The 19,237-nt window shown below is 39.5% G+C and overlaps 1 protein-coding gene across 6 annotated transcripts in view; it reads left to right on the plus strand.

Moving 5' to 3' along the window:
* LOC119978481 (CREB-binding protein-like) overlaps nt 1-19,237 on the plus strand; it is a 218,298-nt gene that overhangs the window by 4,383 nt on the left and 194,678 nt on the right. The window lies entirely within an intron of this gene.

Genomic DNA, 19,237 nt, shown 5'->3' on the forward strand with positions numbered 1-19,237 from the left:
GAGTTGATAATGAAATGTAGATCTTTTATGTATCAACATTCATGTCTCCTGGGCAAATCACAGTCAATGAATTGTTTTTAAAGTGCAGTCACAGTTGTTTTGGCAACCAATCTGTCTGTAGCAAGGTCTCCAAAGCAAATGCAATGAATAAGTTAAATTATATTTTTGGTGATGTTGACTGATGGACAAATATTGGCCCAGAGCACTAGGAGAACTTTTGAGTAGCTCAGTGACATCTTTTTTTTGTCAGCTAGTCTGCCAGATTACCTTGACTGGGCTTTGGTCTAATGTCTCATCCAAACGTTGGCACCTTTTGAACACACTCTCAGTGTAAAATATTAGATTGGCTAACTTAAGTAGGGTTTGAATCCACAGCCTTCACACTTGGGCAAAGCTGGTTAATAATTTTTTATTGTCACAAGTAGGCTTACATTACCACTGCAATGAAGTTACTGTGAAAAGCCCCTAGCCGCCACATTCCGGCGCCTGTCCGGGTACACCGAGGGAGAATTCGGAATTCTCAGCTGGTACGGGAATTGACCCGCGCTGCTGGCCTTGTTCTGCATCACAAACCAGCTGTCTAGCCCACTGAACTAAACCAGCCCAATGGTACTGGTTGAGAGCTTCATTCTGCCCTTTTCCCTGGCTTGACTAAGTCTTATTGAACTGAAGAGTAATGAATTATGAAAAATTAGTTTTTGTTACTGCCGGTGACTGGGTTACTGCCATTTAATGGACAATCATGTTTATAACATTCATTAGAGATAATGTCCTTGCTTCAGAGTTGCTGACACCTTAGGTTTACTAATCTTTTGAAATCTGACAAAATTGAACCTATTGGGTAAGTGAAGGTTGGAATGCATAGGGGGAAAGTTAATGGGCCCAAACAGGGATGTAGCAATTTATCACTGAGGTTGCACCTGGAAGCAGTTGGTGGAAGCCCAAATTATCAGATTAAACCAAAATACTGCAGATGCTAAAAATATTGCAGATGCTAGAAATCTGAAATAAAAACAAGAAATACTGGAAAAACTCAACAGGTTAGGCAGCATCTGTGGCAAGATACAGAGTTAACATTTCAGGGACCTCCAGCGATGCTGATTGATCTGCTTGAATATTTCCAGGATTTTTTTGTTTTTATTCCAAATTATCTGAGAATGAAGCGGTGGAATTTAGGACTATGAAACAGAGTAATGGATTATTGTGGAACTGAGACCAGCAAACCCTCTCATTAATGCTCAGCCAGAGTGGCCTAAGGCGAAGAAGAGTCAAACAGTTGACCCAAAGGTAATGTCTGTCCTAATCTAGTTAGATCAAACCAGGTGTATTACTTCCACAGGCCAAGCAGGATAGTTGTTTCCATTATTAACTGTAAAAGCAAATGGATGAACATTTGCCATTGACCTGTAGTATCTGAATTACTGTCCATCAGATTGACAGTTTGAGACAGGGCTTCATCATATTTTACATGGCCCAATCAACCAGATCACTCTGAAAGATACATAGCTTCAAGACTCGATGTTTTCAAAGATCGCCTGTTTTTTGTGATACTTAGAAAAGCCAATACAAGAACGGATATGCATTGTGCAGATAAATTAGCCACAAAACTAATTAGTAGATGTGATATTTTTTCTGAACAGGCTTTAGCCCTAAAGTATGAATTGCTGTGTTTTGTAATGATGCTAGATGCTTGTATCTTTTTTTCAATTTATAACTTGGTTCAGAAGTTAATCATGTATCTTGAGGTAGAATCTTTTGCTTGACCTTCCAACATCATCTGCTTGAAGTTTGCCTGACTTTTTAAAAATAAATTTAGAGTACCCAATTCTCTTGTTCCAATTAAGGGGCAATTTAGCGTGGCCAATCCACCTTCCCTGCACATTTGTGTTGTGGGGATGAGACCCATGCATACAGGGGGAGAATGTGCAAATTCCACACGGACGGTGACCTGGTGCTGGGATGGAACCCAGGTTCTCGGCACTGTGAGGCAGCAATGCCAGCCACCGTGCCGCCCCCAAAGTTTGCCTAATTTAAGCAGCTTAATTTTGTCCTTTATGTTGATTTTAGATTATAATATTCCGGATCACTGCCTTATAGACATTTTTACATGTTGGTTTTGAATGTGAACATTCCATCTGTACTGTTATGAAATCAGTTTAGTTACAGCATTTCTGCATGTTTGGAGGAAGAGCCAGCGGGAGTCTTGTAGGAGTGCCATGTTCGGGAGTTAGGAACTGAAGAGGCACAAATGAATCACCCTCTGGCTGCGGCCACTTTCTTCAGTCTGCTTGTTGACTCACAGTGTGGATTTTCAAATCCATTTGCCATCATTCACTGGACTTTTAATAACAACTGTAAATTCTTTGTAAACACAATTTTTGAACTTGGCTTTGGTCATGAGGTTAAGTTTTGGTTTTTTGTGCGGTTGCTGGTAAAAAGCAATGACACGTGACGCAGGCTTCCAAATAACTTTGCACCAGTTTGAACGTGTGGGCTAGAAGTAAGTAGTTGGTGCTGCGGTGTGTGCGTTTAGGTTGAGTTCAAAGGTGTTCGTCGAATTGGTGACTGTGGTTCCACTGCTGCATTGTGGCTTTTAGTTGCATGCAAATTCTGAAGACGGCGTTGTCGCACCACACACACGATTGACTTAATATGTGTATCCACACATAAACAAAACATCATATCTCACTCGATAACTTGCGTTGGCGTGCATGAACAGAATGATCTATTCAAAATACCAATTGTTGAATTTTGTAGGAATATTTCATTCATGCTTAATCACCCTTTTAAAGGGAATTGAAGCAAGTTTTGGCAGTATTGGCTCTTCTTTCTGCCTTCTTGCACATGAAGCAGCCGGATTACTTTATTTTAATACACATTCATAGCCACAATTGTCAAAGCACCAGTAAAGATCATGAAACCCCACACAATAAATACAAAACTTGTTATATTTAGTTGTCATACATTGGTGAGCGGAGTTACAGGCAACATGTTTGTTTGAGCTGGAGTTTGTTCAGGATGGGTAGCTGGCCAGTAGAGTATTTAAATAATCTAATCTTGAGGTAACAAAAGCATGGATAAGAGTTCCAGCAGCAGCTGGGCTGATCTAAAGGCAGACAGTGTTACAGATGGAGGTAGAGCTTGTGCTAAGTGGGTGCATGGTTTGTAATATAGCAGCAGGTCAAATAGTTGTTGCAAGCAGTCTGATTTCATCCAAGCTTGGGAGGGGGTTGGGATTAGGGTTGCTGATTGGGATCAAATGCATTCGTGAAGGTTTCATCACATGACTTGGCCCCATGTTCTAGCCATTCGCTAGCCAACAGGGTCATCCTTGTGACATGCCGCCTTCCTATTACAATTGGAAAGCAAAAAGACCCACTCCCCAATTGGAAGATGCTTGTCTGTCAGCCAAACAGCCTTTGTTCTCCACTTGTAATTTTTTTAATATCTGATGAAGAGAAATGTTAAAATAAAATGACAAAAGCAGTTTTTAATGCTCGGGTGATTTTTCTCCAGGATCATGCACACAAGTGTCTTGGAGATTGATTTTCAATTTCTGTAGTCTCCAGGCCAACCCTGGACCATTGGCAACCCTAGTTCAAAACAGTGTTAGGGAGAGGTGGTGCCTCAATGTGAAATTTAGAATGGGGCAATAGAGAACAAGTATTTAAGAAATGAGATGAATAGAACAAGGTGAGCTGCTCCCAGAGTGGTGGAGAAGGGCCAAGGTGTGACTGTAATAAAGGCCACGCCATTATAGAGAGAGCTTAATTATATCGGGTGGTGAAAGGTATGGCCAGGATAGGTAGTTTCACTATGGTGTCACCACCAATGTGCCACATTTCAGTCAAAACCAAGATGCTGATGCATTCGGTCATAAATAAGAACATAAATGGTCACGGTCGTGTCCACAGGAAGAGTTGAGATACTGGAGGGAACTGTGTGGGACAGTAATCCACTGACAATCCATGGTAGAGGTGGTGAGAGGGCGGGATGAAGGTTGGCAAGATTAGGCTGCTGTGCGCTCACTAATGCCAACCAGAGTGGAAGATGGGCTTGCTGATGATAAGGAAGTAGGAAAGAGCATCTCAGTGGGCCCTTTGTAGAATGCCAAGAGAAATACTGGAGGGTATCTGAGTCTATTTAGGGGAATGAAGCCATGGAGTAGCAGAATACAGTGGACATGACGTCTACTTTGGGATAATGCTGCTGGATTGTTTCAGGAATGCAAATGATCTCCGAAATGTCACTATCAAAACCAGCCACGCAATGTTAAAAACTTGTAGCAGTTCACGTTATGAAGCAATTTGACATTCGTTACTATAGTCCCTAAAGATGGAATTTAATTTGCAACAGATGTTAGGATGAAACCTAATTTACTGTACAATGGTCATTTCCATCACTATACAATGAAGATTGAAGCTTTCAACTCTGTTTCAGTGACACATTAATGCTTGGAAGACCTTTGAAATGTGTTTAAATATGATATCCTTTTGAATTGATTGGTATAAATTGTATACTGATAATTCTGATGTTTATTGTGAGAGAATAAATTGAATTATCTAGTAATTGATATAAGCAGAAACATTTTTTAGGAAGGTGGGAACCTAGTGGCAATAAAATAGAATTACACAATAAATATATCATAAATACAATGGTTACTTTATGATCAGGCATACTTATTTAAAACGTTTATTTTTGTGATTTATGGTACTACATTAAAATAAATGCAAATTGTGGGATAGAATTGAATCAGGTTCTTTCAAAGATGGGAACAACCACAAAGGCGATTTCAAGGTGAACAAAAATATTGTCTAGCTTGGGTTTTGTTTGATACCTGTTGATTTATTGGAAATTCCCCCTTGCCTTTTGAGAATTCCTTAAATTGCTAATAATTTATGATTGTTGCTTAACCCCTTTTACAAGTACATTTTGGAATATACTGTATTGTGATTTGAATGAAATTAATGTTGACTGGTTAAACAGTCAGTAAATGAAATTGTGGGTTAAATGTTAGACTGTTATAGGTTTAACCATATTGTTCATTAAAGCACAGAATTTGAGAATATTTCATTTCTGCATTTTTTTAAATGTCAAGTTTAGGGCCAAAGTCTTGTTTACACTTTTTGTGTTCTATCTTGCTGTCAGTTGGAAATATGGTTAGGTACCAGAAATGAGTACTATTTGGAGTTTTTTTTAGGGCTAAGTGCTGAATTCTCTGGCATACTGTTGATTATACTCGCAAGTGAAAGGGAAAATAATCCCATAGTCATCATTCAGAAGTGGGATCCGTTCTGTATTAAAAGCAAAGTACTGAGGACGGTAGAATCTGAAACAAACAATAAAATACTGGAAATACTCAGCAGGTCTGCAAGCATCTATGGAGAGAGAAAAAGTGTTAACATTTTGAGTCCCGGACTCTTCTTCAGACTTAAAAATAGATAGAAATGTGATGGATTATATACTGTATAAGAGAGAGCACAGCAGCTGGAGCAGAGTAGAAGGTCAGTGATTGGTGGGAGCTAGGAGAGATGGCAACAGAGATATGTAGGTCATGAGAGAGAGGAAGTGTTAATGGCAGGAGAAGGTGCTAGTTGTTGCATCATGGTAAGATATCAATGTGTTAATGTGTGAATAAATGTCAGTACTCGGTGAAAACAAAACTAAAAACAGAGTAACAGATGGCCCGGTTTTTTTTGGGGGGGGTTTGCATTGGGACAAATAATGTTTTGGATATAAAATAAATTAAAAGGATCAAGATGGAGGAGAGCGATCACAGAAGTTTAGGGAGGGAATTCCCGAGTTAAGGCTCTTGGCAGCTAAAGGCTCAGCCCACCAATGGTGGAGCAATTAAAATCAGGATGCACCAGATATTAGAAATAGATGAGAAGGTATTTGAGGGTTGTTGAGCTGGAGGTGACCCAACCTTCCGGAGTGTGGAAGATGGGAGGCCAGCCAGTTGTATGTTTGAATCGTCAGCCCCGGCCCTGGGTCACTGTCTGTGTGGAGTTTGCACATTCTCCTTGTAGTCTGCGTGGATTTCACTCCCGCAACCCAAAGATGTACAGGTTGCCCCTTAATTGGAAAAAAATAATTGGGTACTCTAAATTTATTTTAAAAAAGAAAAAAAATGTTTGAATCATCAGGTCTGGAAGTAACGAGCATGAATAATGCACAGCCTCTGACAAATTGTTTATTGCTATATTTGGAGATTTCAATATATATATCATGGCCTTCACACAAGGAAGGCTAGTTTAGGGCATAACATATTAGTATGAATGAATGATTGGTTAGCTAACAGGGAGGAGAGGGGAGAGAGCAAGAAAAAGTGTTGTTTTTTTGCAATTGACAAGCTATAACTAGTGGAGTGCTACAGGGATCAGTGCTGGGTTCCCGACATTTTGCAACCTAGACAAATAACTTGGATGAAGGGAGAAAATGTGTAGCTAAATTTACCAATGACACCAAGGTAGGTAGAAAGATAAGTTGTCAAGTAGCAACGAGTCTGCAAAGGGGTATAAGCAGGTTAACTGAGCGAGTAAAACTTTGGCAAGTGATTAGAAAGGCAAGTGGAACATTGGTGCATATTGCAAGGGGAATGGAATATAAAAGTAGGGAAATTTTACAACAGCTGTGGAGGGCCTTGGTGAGGCTACACCTGGAGAACTGTGAGCAGTTCTGGTTTCCTTATTTAAAAAAATATATAATCGCTTCATAACTAGTTCAGAGAAGGTTCATTGTACTCATTCCTAGGGTGAAAGGGCTGTGAAGAAAGGTTGAACGGGCTAGGCCTTTACCGATTGGCATTTACAAGAATGAGAAGTGATCTTATTGATGCAAGATCCTGAGAAGACTTGACAGGATGAATACCCAGAGAGTGTTTCCTCACACACATGGAGTGGCATGGGTGGAGTGGCAGAGAGGAAGGAAGAAGAGGATACTCACAACCAGAAAATTTCTTGGCTCCGTGGTTTCTACATGCAAATGTCATCTCATTCCCAGGGGACCACAGGCTGCTCTCCCCTTTGAGAGCTGACTGGTGGTGATTTAACCTGAGGGCCAGCACACCTCAGGCAAGGGGCAAGGTTGAGAAGGTGGGGTATTCATGAATAACCTCAGCCGATACCGGAATTGAGCCTCTGCTGTTGCTGTCGCTATGTATCATGAACCAGCTGTCCAGCCAACTGAACTAATCAACCCCAAGAACATACCAGTCAACATGCTATAAGGACAAACACACTTTATTTTGAATAGAGGTAACCTTGCGTCAATAGTGCTGCTATCAATGATCCAAAAGTATATTGTTAAAAATTAAGAGGATCTTGTCAATCTGAGATGTGTTGTGTTTAGTTTTAGACCATCAGCAAACATTTTCTAGATTGGTTCAAGGCATGTCTGAATGAATATATCTCGGAAACAAAAATTGCTCAAACTTTAGGTAAGATAGAAAGAAAAAATAAAATTTGCCTTCCCTGAATAAAGCTGAAGTGAGAAGATAGGGAATTGTTAAATGAAGAACAGTATAATCCAGTATAATTCCCGTACCAGCCTCCCCGAACAGGCGCCAGAATGTGGCGACTAGGGGCTTTTCATAGTAACTTCATTTGAAGCCTACTTGTGACAATAAGCGATTTTCATATCATTTTTCATTACATTTTTGCATTTTAACATCGATATTAATCTAACTTTTCCAGCTTAACTGCAATGTATAGGTCACAACTTCAGCACAAACAATAAAAATCTTTAATTTGAGATTACTATATGTTGAATAATTATACAAAACAATTTCAGCCCTATCTCCATGTGTCATCCTACCTCCTGCAGTCTGTCTAATTACTTTCAATACTATAGTGTGACTTCCTCTAGTTCTTTTGAAAAATAAAAACATCAGAGGGTTTGGATAGATGTGCAAATCTTTTTCATACTCAACTTTTCAAAAATGAGGGAGATTATTTAGTCACTAGCTCACAGAATACCTTCATCATAGCATTTAACACTTTCCTACATAACTCCAGAGTTGTCTCCAGTTCCCATTATTGCTGGTTGTAATCACTTTTTTTGTGAAGATTTCAAGCTTGACCTCATCTTTTCTCAATTTCTACCCATTTTCCTGCAGTTGTGGCTTAGTTTATGATAATACTATATTTCAGTTTTTTAACCTGTCCGGCTCATGGTTTATTATGCAAACCAGTGTCTGGAGCACAAATGCATGATTCAAGCATTTATAGATTTTAATGGTTTATTATGCAAACCATGTCTGCAGCACAAATGCATGAATCAAGCATTTATAGATTTTAATAAGAATAATTGCTTATTGTCACAAGTACGCTTCAATGAAGTTCCTGTGACAAGCCCCTAGTCGCCACATTCCAGCGCCTGTTCGGAATGTTATTAATGGTATTCCTGAGATTGGCTACCTGTGGTTATCTTGCCTTGGAATTCACAGAAAATACAGTGCAGAAGAGGCCCTTCGGCCCATTGAGTCTGTACCGACACATGAAAAAGACCTGACCTATCCAACTAAACCTATTTGCCAGCATTTGGCCCATAGCCTTGAATATTATGACATGCCGTGCTCATCCAGATACATTTTAAATGATGGGAAGCAACCCGCCTCTACCAACCTCCCAGGTAGTGCATTCCAGACGTCACCACCCTCTGAATAAAAAAGTTTTTCCTCACATTCGCAACCTCCTGCCCCTCAGCTTTAACTTGTGTTCTCTCGTGACTGACCCTTCAGCTATGCTGCTCCCTATCTACCCTGTCCATGCTACTCATAATCCTGTACACCTCGATCAGGTCGCGCATCAGTCTTCTCTGCTCCAGCTAAAACAACCCAATCCCATCCAACCTCTCTTAATAACTTAAATGTTCCATCCCATGCAATATCCTGGTGAATCCCCTTTGCACCCCCTCCAGTGCAGTCAGATCCTTCCTATGATGTGGTGACCAGAATTGCACACAGTACTCCAGCTGTGGCCTCACCAAAACTTTATACAACTCCAACATGGCCTCCCTGCTTTTGTAATCTATGCCTTGATTGATGAATGCAAGTGTCCCATATGCCTTTTTCATAACTTCCCGTCATCAGAGATCTATTGACAAACATGTCAAGGCCCTTTTGTTCCCCAGAACATGCCAGAGTCATGCCGTTCATTGAATACTTCTTCGTCAAATTCTCCTTCCAAAGTGTATCACCTCACACTTTCCATCTGACACTTATCTGCATATTTGACCATCCCATCTATATCTTCCTGTAATCCAAGTCACTCCACTTCGCTGTTAACCACCCGGCCAATCTTTGTGTCATCCTCAAACTTACTGATCCTATCCCCCATATAGCCAGCTATGTTTATGTAAATTACAACTAATAGGAGACCAAGCACAGATCCCTTTGGTAAACCACTAACCAATGGCTTCCAGTCACTAGAGCAGCCTTCTGTCATCACCCTCCCTCTTGCAACTAAGTCAATTTTGAATCCACCTCATCAAATTACCCTGTATCCCATATGCATTTGCCTTCTTTCTAAGTCTCCCATGTGGGAGCTTGTCAAAGGCTTTGCTGAAATCTATATGAACTAAATCAACTGCACTACCCTCATGGACACATTTTGTCACCTCAAAAATTCAATCAAATTTGTTAAGGCATAACCTCCCTCTGACAAAGCCATGCTGACTATCTCTGATTAAATCTTACTTCTCCAAGTGGAGATAGATTCTTTCCTTCAGAATTTTCTCCACCAGTGGTAGGTTTCCCTACCACTCACTGGTCTGTAGTTCCTTGGCTTATCTCTATAACTCTTCTTAAATAGTGGAACCATATTAGCTGTTCTCCAGTCCTCTGGCACCTTCCTCGTGGCCAGAGAGGAATTAAAAATTTGGGTCAGAGCCCCTGCAATCTCCTCCCTCGCCTCCCACAGCAGCTTTGGATATAATTCATCCAGATCTGGAGATTTGTCCACTTTAAGCATGCCAACACCTCTTATACCTTGTCACCCCCTGTGTCAATTTGGATGAGAAAGCAACTTATTTCACTACCCGTCCTAACTTTGCATAAATCCTGTTTCTGTCCCTCAGTTTGAAACTCTCAAAGTCAAAATTAATCATCACTGCAATGGCCGGGAATCAAACCGGGTGAGTTGCTTGGAAGGCAGCTATGCTTACCATTGCAACACCATCGCTCGGGTGGGAATTGGTGGGGATTGTTATTATTTCATTGACATTCTGCAGCAAACTCTTGGTTCATTATGAAAATATGCATGCTGCAAATTATGCATGTCAAAATGTTGGCTTTTCAGGAGGAAGCTGTTGTATAAATGATTGCAGAAGAATAAGATTCACCAAGCATCCCTTTCACTGCAGTAATATACATGTTAAGTGAATTACAAGTTAATAGCATTCTTTGGAAACGTTTTGTTGGATACATTTTTGTACTTACAATAGTGAAGTAGAGTTGTGTTAGGTACCGTTATAAATTTCCAATTTTGACCCTCATTGTTAGTATCCAGTAATTCCAGGTCTGTTGTATTGTGGTTAAAATACAGCTCATGTATTATACCTTAGCACCACACCTTTAGATTAATTTCTCTAGTAGATCAAATTTTCTCCCTACATTTATGACCCGAGTGATTGTTGGTTTACACTGAATTTAGTCTGAACCCCAACTAAAATTGGGTTCAGATTGACCAAGCATTGTCCATTTAAGGTTCTGCATAGTGGAGCAATGCTTCAGTTTTAAATTTCTCAAGTTCCTCTATCCTCAACTTCTCGCTAACCACCTCCAGCCCTAGAACTCATAGAGCAGGCTCGAGGGGCCAGATGGCCTACTCCTGCTCCTAGTTCTTATGTATGCATCCCCTAATTTAGCCTCCTGCTCATCCTCTATTTTTAGCTCTCCACCATTGGTTGTCTTCAGCTGCTGAAGTCCTAAGCTCTGAAATTCCCTCCCTAAATCTCACTCCCCCTCTCTCTTCCTTTAAGGCCTGCCTTAAAACCTACTTCTTTGACTAAGATTTTGGCCACCTTTCCACATGTCACCTTATGTAGCTCATTGTCAAATTTAAATTTCCTATGAAATAATTTGGCATGTTTTACTGCGTTAAAGACACTATATAAATCCAAGTTGTTGTGGTAAGATGAAAAAGGAGTATGCTGATGTCTGGCATCTTTATGTTATTTGCTCACAGCCAGGAAAGTTCAAAATCGTGGATATACTGTATATCTTAAATCTATTCTTTCTTTTTTAAGGAGAACTGCCCAATTAAATAATATCATGATTGAATAGATGGTGCATTGGGTACTGCAAAGGGCAAACTAACATCAGTGGATCAGCCTAATGGAGGGTGGAATGTTGAACATAGTGTAGTTACTAATGTATAAGTAATTGAAGTCTTTGAATAGTGTCTCTCCAGTAAGATATCTTGTGATTGTAAAGTTTTCCTGTTTTCAAGGTTGTATGTTTGTTCAACGAAATGTCTGTTATTTCTCGCCTCCTTTTTCATACCTGTGTCAGTATTGAAGAGGCTGCTCGTCGGTATACTCAGCTTAAGAACAAATGCCCCCAGGCCTGATGCACCCAAACGTTGCTTTTGTACTTTTGTACTTTTGGAGTATATGGGCAATTGGAGAGGTGGCCTTACCTTTGGAGTTACAGTACCAGCAGGATGGTATTGTTAGTAGATTTTTTAAAAGATTTAACAAGCTGTGATGGACCTAACTGGTTGAAACAAAATAGTCTGGCGAAGAAGCAAATAGATGTCTATGGAACTCTGCTATGTTTTAGCTTGTTTGTTTCTCTATGCAAATGCATAGTGGGATAGCAGAATAAGGGCCTGTGGTATGATGGAATCTCTGTTTTTCTCTTTATAATAAAAACTTAATTGAATAATAGATATTAATGAGTGACTTTCAGGCTAGATACTTACTGCTAGGTTAAGAAATTACGCATCAACAGTAGCTGGGAGAGATTTAATTGAAAGGCTGATGAATTTGGTGATGTGCAAAGCATACAATTAGTGCCCTGCAATTAATTTAGGTTCTTGAAATTGCTCAGGAGATCTTTTTTGGTTGATCTCACACGAAGTTGCACATGGGGAACTAAAACCAAGTGTTGTCTTTAGGTCAAGTGAGGTTGGGAGTGAGTGGATGGTAGCATATCATGGTGGGAGAACAGTCCTTTTTCTACTTGTATGCCAGGAGAAGTTCCATGAGCAGCAAAAGTCAGTGTACTTTCCTTTTTAGTATCTTTATTATGAAAGGTAACATACTTAAGAGAGTCAATATAACTCAGAATTGAGTTTTTAGTGTGTGTGTGTGTGTGTGTAACCCTCAGAGAATGGTGAAGATGGCTTCCTCTGAACTGATTTTTATTTAATACCACCAATTTTTTTTTGCCTTAGCATTTCAAATGATAGCAACCTCAGACGTGAGGAAGTCAAAACCTTCTGTATAGCTGGATATTTAAACAGTACATCATTTATTTTGCAACTGATTTCAGCTGGTCTCTGAATTCAAGTTTCAATCATTCAAATCTAAAATATACTATTATTGTAATATTCAACTGTAGTGGTTTCAACTTTGCTTAAAAAAAATTGCGTTTTAATTACAACTTTCAGGACCTCGGGACATCCCAAAGCTCTTCACAGCAATTAAGCACATTTGAAGTGCAGTCACTATTGTAATGTTGGACAAATCACTAACCTAGTTCATTGAAAGTTCAGTTTGCATGTTCTCGTGGAGATTCCTGGCAATTGGCTAAATGGCAGTCCTGGGTGAAATGTCTGAAGTTCTCTATTACCTGTATTATGAACCAATGGTGTTATTTGCCTTTTTCCTATTGCAGAATTGTCTAAAGGATGACTAATGACTGCAATGCAGTGTTTGGAAATTTGAGCATGCAGGAGCAGTTATATATTTTAAATGCAACCTGGTTTTCTAATGGGAGTTAGCCTGAGGAAAGAATGAATGAAAAAAGGGCTACTATTTGGGATACCCATTGTTATTTGGTCCTGAGGGCGTATTCTGTGTTTAGGACCTTAGTATTTGGATCCAGCTATTCTGACTCAAGCAGAGGAAGAAGATAATTTTGAATTATTGTCAGAAATATGACGGGATAGCTTTAAAATTTTGAAAATTTAAATATTTCTACATATTAACGGACGACTTCTTATCATGGCTTTGCTTTTTGAACTGATTCCAGGCAGTCTGGTCATTCAAGTCTTAAAATCAAACCACCCTGCAGAACTAACCCAACTGTTTAATCACAATATTTAGTTAGGCTCCTTCATATATGTTTGCAAATTTTAAAAAAAATAGAAATTAAATCAATAGAGCAACCGACTTGGGATCACTCCAAGAAGTCATACTCGTTCCCATCTCCTCTGCGCCTGCATCCAAAATAAATCACTGAGTAAGCAAAAAAAAAGCAAAGGATGGTTAGCAATTCTTAGCAAGCTGTTTCTATTCAAAGAATCCTGCTGTTGAGACTGGTTCTAGTTTATATACAAGTATAATTTAAATGCTGAACCTGTTATGAGTAACGTTTACCATTGGCTAGTGTGTCTTATGCCAAACATTTGCTGATGTGGAAGTTCTCTGGCTTTTTGTTAACTTTCAAGTTGGATGCTGTAAATTTACCATGGTGCTTTTTTCTTTTGTTTGCTTTTCTGTGCAGTGCAATTGGACAAGTCATTCCACCTTAGCCACATGCTTCCGAAAATATTTCGGATCCGTTCTTCAATTTTATCGTTGGACCCTTCAAAAGAAAACAAAATTACCCAAAAGAATTTGGGTAGACAACGAGCTTTTTGTTTGGCAAATAAAAAAAATTACATGTATTATAGAAAATTTTAATTTCCTTCTGTTACATCCACTGCACCTACAATGGAAAGCAGCTGATAACAATTTGTAATAATCACATAAGGTGTGAAATGTTTTTCAAGGATCCAATTTAGTTTACTTCCACTATCTTGGACACCAAGAATGTATAAACCCTGCTTGGATACCTGATATAGCTTATCCAGAACCAGGAGTTTGCTTTATATTAAATTCCAACATTAATCCTCTCATTGGTCCTTAGCATCATGCTTTGGAGGATTTAAAAAAATTTACCCAAAAGTGTAAAAATTTAATATCCAGTATAGTGCTGAGTCATGTAGATTAGAAGTGCTGTGTTCTGTCTGCTGCCTGTGCTGAGTTAGTTCATCCACTAATATCCAGAGTACTCTACTAGGAAGTGCAGAGTGGATGACTTGTGCCAATAGTATTGGGTTCATGCATAAGCAATTGCTACTTGGATGAACCACCCGAAGGTTGCTTGTGCCCATGACACCAATGCCTTCTGGGGAAAGAGAAGACATTTGCGGGAGAAGAAAAAAACAAAGAAATATGGGGAGAAATGAAAATCGCTTATTGTCACAAGTAGGCTTCAAATGAATTTACTGTGAAAAGCCCCTGGTCGCCACATTCCGGCACCTGTTCAGGGAGGCTGGTACGAGAATTGAACCGTGCTGCTGGCCTGCCTTGGTCTGCTTTAAAAGCCAGCGATTTAGCCAGTGTGCTAAACCAGCCCCTGAAATGCTTATATTTATGAGAAAACATTCAGAAGATTGCCATTTTCAAGGTTTACTAGGTTTAAGCAACAAATGTTCGCCATGCCAGCAATGCTCACTTCCCGTGGAAAAAGTCAAAATAAAAACTTACATAAATCAAATGGGTCTGTAGACCTATTTGTGACTCAGGAACAGAGCTAATGGTCTTTGGTCATTTGGTTTAATGTCACAACTTTGGTAGAATCTTTTAAGTGAAGGAAACATATATCTTACAAAATATGCTATTAAAAATGTGGTTGTAGAAGAATACCAAGAATTCTGAACATGCGTTTACATGAGCTTTTTTAAATTTAGCAGGAAAGCAAGTGTGTTTATTAGGGAGCAGGCTTGGTTCCTGTTTTACCAAGGCATGGAAAGGCTTCCTGAAAAAAATGTCTGATTACCTACATAATCATATTTGCTCCCAACTGAGTAACTGTGGGGACCAACCATGACCCATCAAAAAATATCTGAATTCAGGACCTGTTTGAAATGAAAGGGATTTATTGCAATTATATTATGTATTCATAATCAATTGCCTGGAGGAAAGAGTGTCTTTTGGTGATGGCTATGAATACTAGCACATAATTGTTATGATTGACAAATTGGATTCAGGCCTTGATTAATATATAGTGAATTGTACTTCTTATTTCATTATTTCATTGTAGTGGCTAGGGAGGATGAAAATGTATAAGCTTCTACAAGTTCATATTTATGTTACTGTGAAAAAGATTGAAATGCAAAGTTTTTATTGCCTGTGTGCCACTCAAGTAGTTAGTTGTTTGTCTACGCAGCTAATCTTTGTGTTATTATTGTCAGTTTTTCTTTTGACAGTGTAACTATTCAGGATGATACGCAAGTTAATATTTGCTATCACCAATCTACGTTTTCCCCTGCTAAGGGTCAGGTGGGTTTCAAATACACCAACAATTGCCGAGATAAATAGATGAAAATTGAACCATTTTCGACACGTAACACATTTCATCTGTCACCACTCCAAACACCATTGATATTGAAAGCTGGCTCACACTAATTTAAGTTTGCCCCATTAAAATTCATCACACTTCCTTGTATTTAGCTATCGTAGAATAAACACTTCAGAAATAACACTTTGTGGGAAGCACAGACAGTTATTATAGTGCTTGTGTCGTACTCTATTACTGTGGGAGGAAACCGGAGCACCTGGAGGAAACCCACGCACACACTGGGAGAATGTGCAGACTCCGCACAGACAGTGACCCACGCCAGGAATCAAACCTGGGACCCTGAGCTGTGAAGCAACTGTGCTAACCACTATGCTACCGTGCTGCCCTATTCACTCCCTCCATTCACTGACACACTGGCAACAGTGTGTATCCTCTACAAGATGCACTGCAGCAACTCCCCCCAAGTCTACTTCAACAGCACCTCCCAAATCTGTGACCCCTATCATTTAGAGGGAGAAGGGCAGCAGATGCATGGGAACACCACCACCCGCAGGTTTCCCACCAAGCCACACATTGCCCTGATTGGGAACTATATCACATTCCTTCACTGCAGCGTCAAAATCCTGGAATTCCCTTCCCAACAACACTGTGGGTGTTCTTGCGGCACGTGGACTGCGGGGTTTCAAGAAAGAGGCTCACCAACACCTTTTTTGGGGGAGACTAGGGATGAGCAATAAATGCTGGCCTACCCAATGACACTCGTAACCCGTGAAATAATTTCTTTAATTTACTTTTGAGCAATATCGGCAGCTTTTTGAATTTTTTTCTCTAATACTTTGATTAGATTTGACCACAACCATATTATTCCAATTACTTTTGTTTTATAAATGGTCTTTTGAACTTTGAGCAGCTGCCTGGACTTCTGCAGCTGTATTTTTTTTTAGGTGTTGTTAACTCTTCAGGGTAACTTTGAAATCACAGTCCTCTCAGTCCAACAACTGATTTGGAAATTCTGCAGGCACCTTTGCTGCCTCTGTACTGTCTATTTTGGCGTGGATACATCAGTATTTTTACTTGACTCCGTTCCTTGCTCAGCTGGATCACAAGTAGGTGAAGAATTTTTGCTCACAGGAAGGATTCTTGAACTGTGGCATACCATCCCAAATTGTGGAAAAACTGAACTACCTGCTATATCATTCCCCAATATAAAATCCACGCATTTAATGGGTAATTTATAAACAATACAGAAAATAGAAGATTTCTTTACCAGACCACAATTTAAATTCCCTCTACAAAATGGGATAGGCACACACTTCAAATCGATACCCTTAAACAATACATTTTTATCCAGCTTACTTTCTCAAGACAGGTCCAAACCATTTTAGGGGGGGTTAGGAGGGGTTATTGGGTTACGGGGATAGGTTGGAAATGAGGGCTTAAGTGGATCGGTGCAGACTTGATGGGCTGAATAGCCTCCTTCTACACTGTATGTTCTATGTTCAATTTTCTAACCAGCTTTGAGCTGAACCTTCATATTTTAAGATCAATTTTCTAGGTTCTTCCTTCCCCTTCAAATATAAATCCTTCATCATCCCGCATGTTTCTATTTACGCTCATGGTAAAAACATTAGAGTAATCTGTTTCTCCCAAGCCACACACTCTGGTGCAGCTTTGTTTGGATAAACGGCAATCACATGTATTAATGCCACCAGTTAATTTTATAATTTCCAACAATTTGCCTTCAGATGTCTGATTTTATGACACTGAAACAATCTCTTTGACACCCACCACCACCACCACCTTCTATGCTATCCTTTGACCACCTTGGGAGAACTTGCTCTATTGTTTCTGTTATTCACTTCACTATAGTTTGAACTTTGTTCATTTGCCCCTGGTCTTACCCTTCCAGCACCTGTGTAGGTTTACAAATGAAGATCTAATGCCACCTAGCTGTTTGTGTTAGATTGTATCCATCAGCTAAAATAGCAGTTTCCCATATTCTAGAAACTTTACGATCTTTGAATAACTAGTGGAAAAGTTGCTCTTAAATACCTCCATTAACATTATTCCTCTTGCGTTCACAAAATTTTCAGCTAATTTGATTGAACAGTACCACCGGTCAAACAACATTTCTTTTCCCCCAGCAAATTCTATGAAGGTTTTGGATCTGTCTTTTTCTCAAAAGTCTGGAATTTTAATGGACAGACTTCAGGGCAAGCTCAAAAGCATTAAGTATTGCATTTTTAACTGTCTCATCTGAAGACTTTTTTCTGATGTACATGTATAAATGACGATTGGTTTACCCACCAAACCACTTACCACTATAAAATGAGAGTCGATGTGACCTGTGGTTACCCTAGTTTTTTTCGCTATTTTCTCAAATGAGAGAAAATAGCTCTTCATTCCATCCTCGGTGAATTTCAGCACTTAGCAAAGATTCTTTGTTGAATCAACTGAGTGGTATTCGAATAATCTGAACGTTTAGTTTCTCTTTCACAGCGTAATTTAAACTTTGTGGCTAGTTCACACTTTCTGACTTCCATCTCTCTTTGAAGCTCTGTCTCTGCTTATTCCTTTCCTTCCTTGCTAATTTCTCTCTCCCTCAAGTTCACAATCAAATTCCATTTGGTGTGCTCTTTTCGAATTCTGCAATTGTATATTAGTTATCCCGTGCTGTGTTTTATCTGGGTTAACCTTTTCTTCTTTAAATTCCAAATGCTGTGCTACTGCATCAAATATATTTTTTTAACCGCTGCTATATCTCTAACTTCAACCCTCTATTAGACTAATTTTGGTTAATTGTTGCAAATCACTCCGAGATAAATGTTATCTCAACAGAAAATGTTAGCAATTGCGTCTCAGTAAGTACAATATAAGTAACTGAAATCCTGTTGGCTTGAATCCAAGCCATAATCCCGGCGTTGTAGATTCAAAATCCTACCAAGAGTCCCCAATTATTATGACCATTTAACATTTAAAGAAGAAATCCAAATCCCCCAAAAATTAAGCGACAGAACTACGCCACAATATAAACCCTCACAAGAGTTCCCGTATCTTAGCAAACATTAAAGGTTAATTCACTTTTCCTGGAAAAATACAGCCCTCTGCAATTTATTGTATTTCTCCTTGGTATTCCTGCTATTCCTTGAGGTACAAATTCTCTGGCAATGCGATCGTCCACCTCTTTACAGACTTCACGACAGTGGAATCCTTCACTACCTGTTTGGGTTGATGGCAGCTATCCAACTACCTCCCCACAGCTTTCTAAGCTGTGCATTCCACTGTGGATTCCGTCAACTAACTTCAAGCAAGAGCAAATTGCCCAGCTGCTTTACCCTCATGAAATCCAAATTGAGGAGAGTCCCACCCATAACAATGAAGTTAGTATTTTCTCTACTTTAAATGCAGGCCTAACAGATCATATCCTCCCTGTTGGTGCTCTCAATCCAGTGAGGTGCAGCCTTTGTCAAAGCAAAGTACAGCTGCCTCTGTCTATTCCAAAACTGAATGGCCTGCTTCTATCAGCAGACACGCAGCTAAACCAAACAAAAGAAGACTCCATCTTGAATCATCCCAATGACACGTGGCGTGCTTTGAATGCATCAACCAGAAATGCAAACACTACCTTCAACCTAACACTACCAATCATACTAATAATTTCTATCCCTAATGGAGTTTATGCCTCTCTTTCTCAGAAGTGCTACCCTGGCTTAACCAAGCGGT

This window comes from Scyliorhinus canicula, chromosome 15 (assembly GCF_902713615.1).
Source record: "Scyliorhinus canicula chromosome 15, sScyCan1.1, whole genome shotgun sequence".
NCBI classification, from domain to species: Eukaryota; Metazoa; Chordata; class Chondrichthyes; order Carcharhiniformes; family Scyliorhinidae; genus Scyliorhinus; species Scyliorhinus canicula.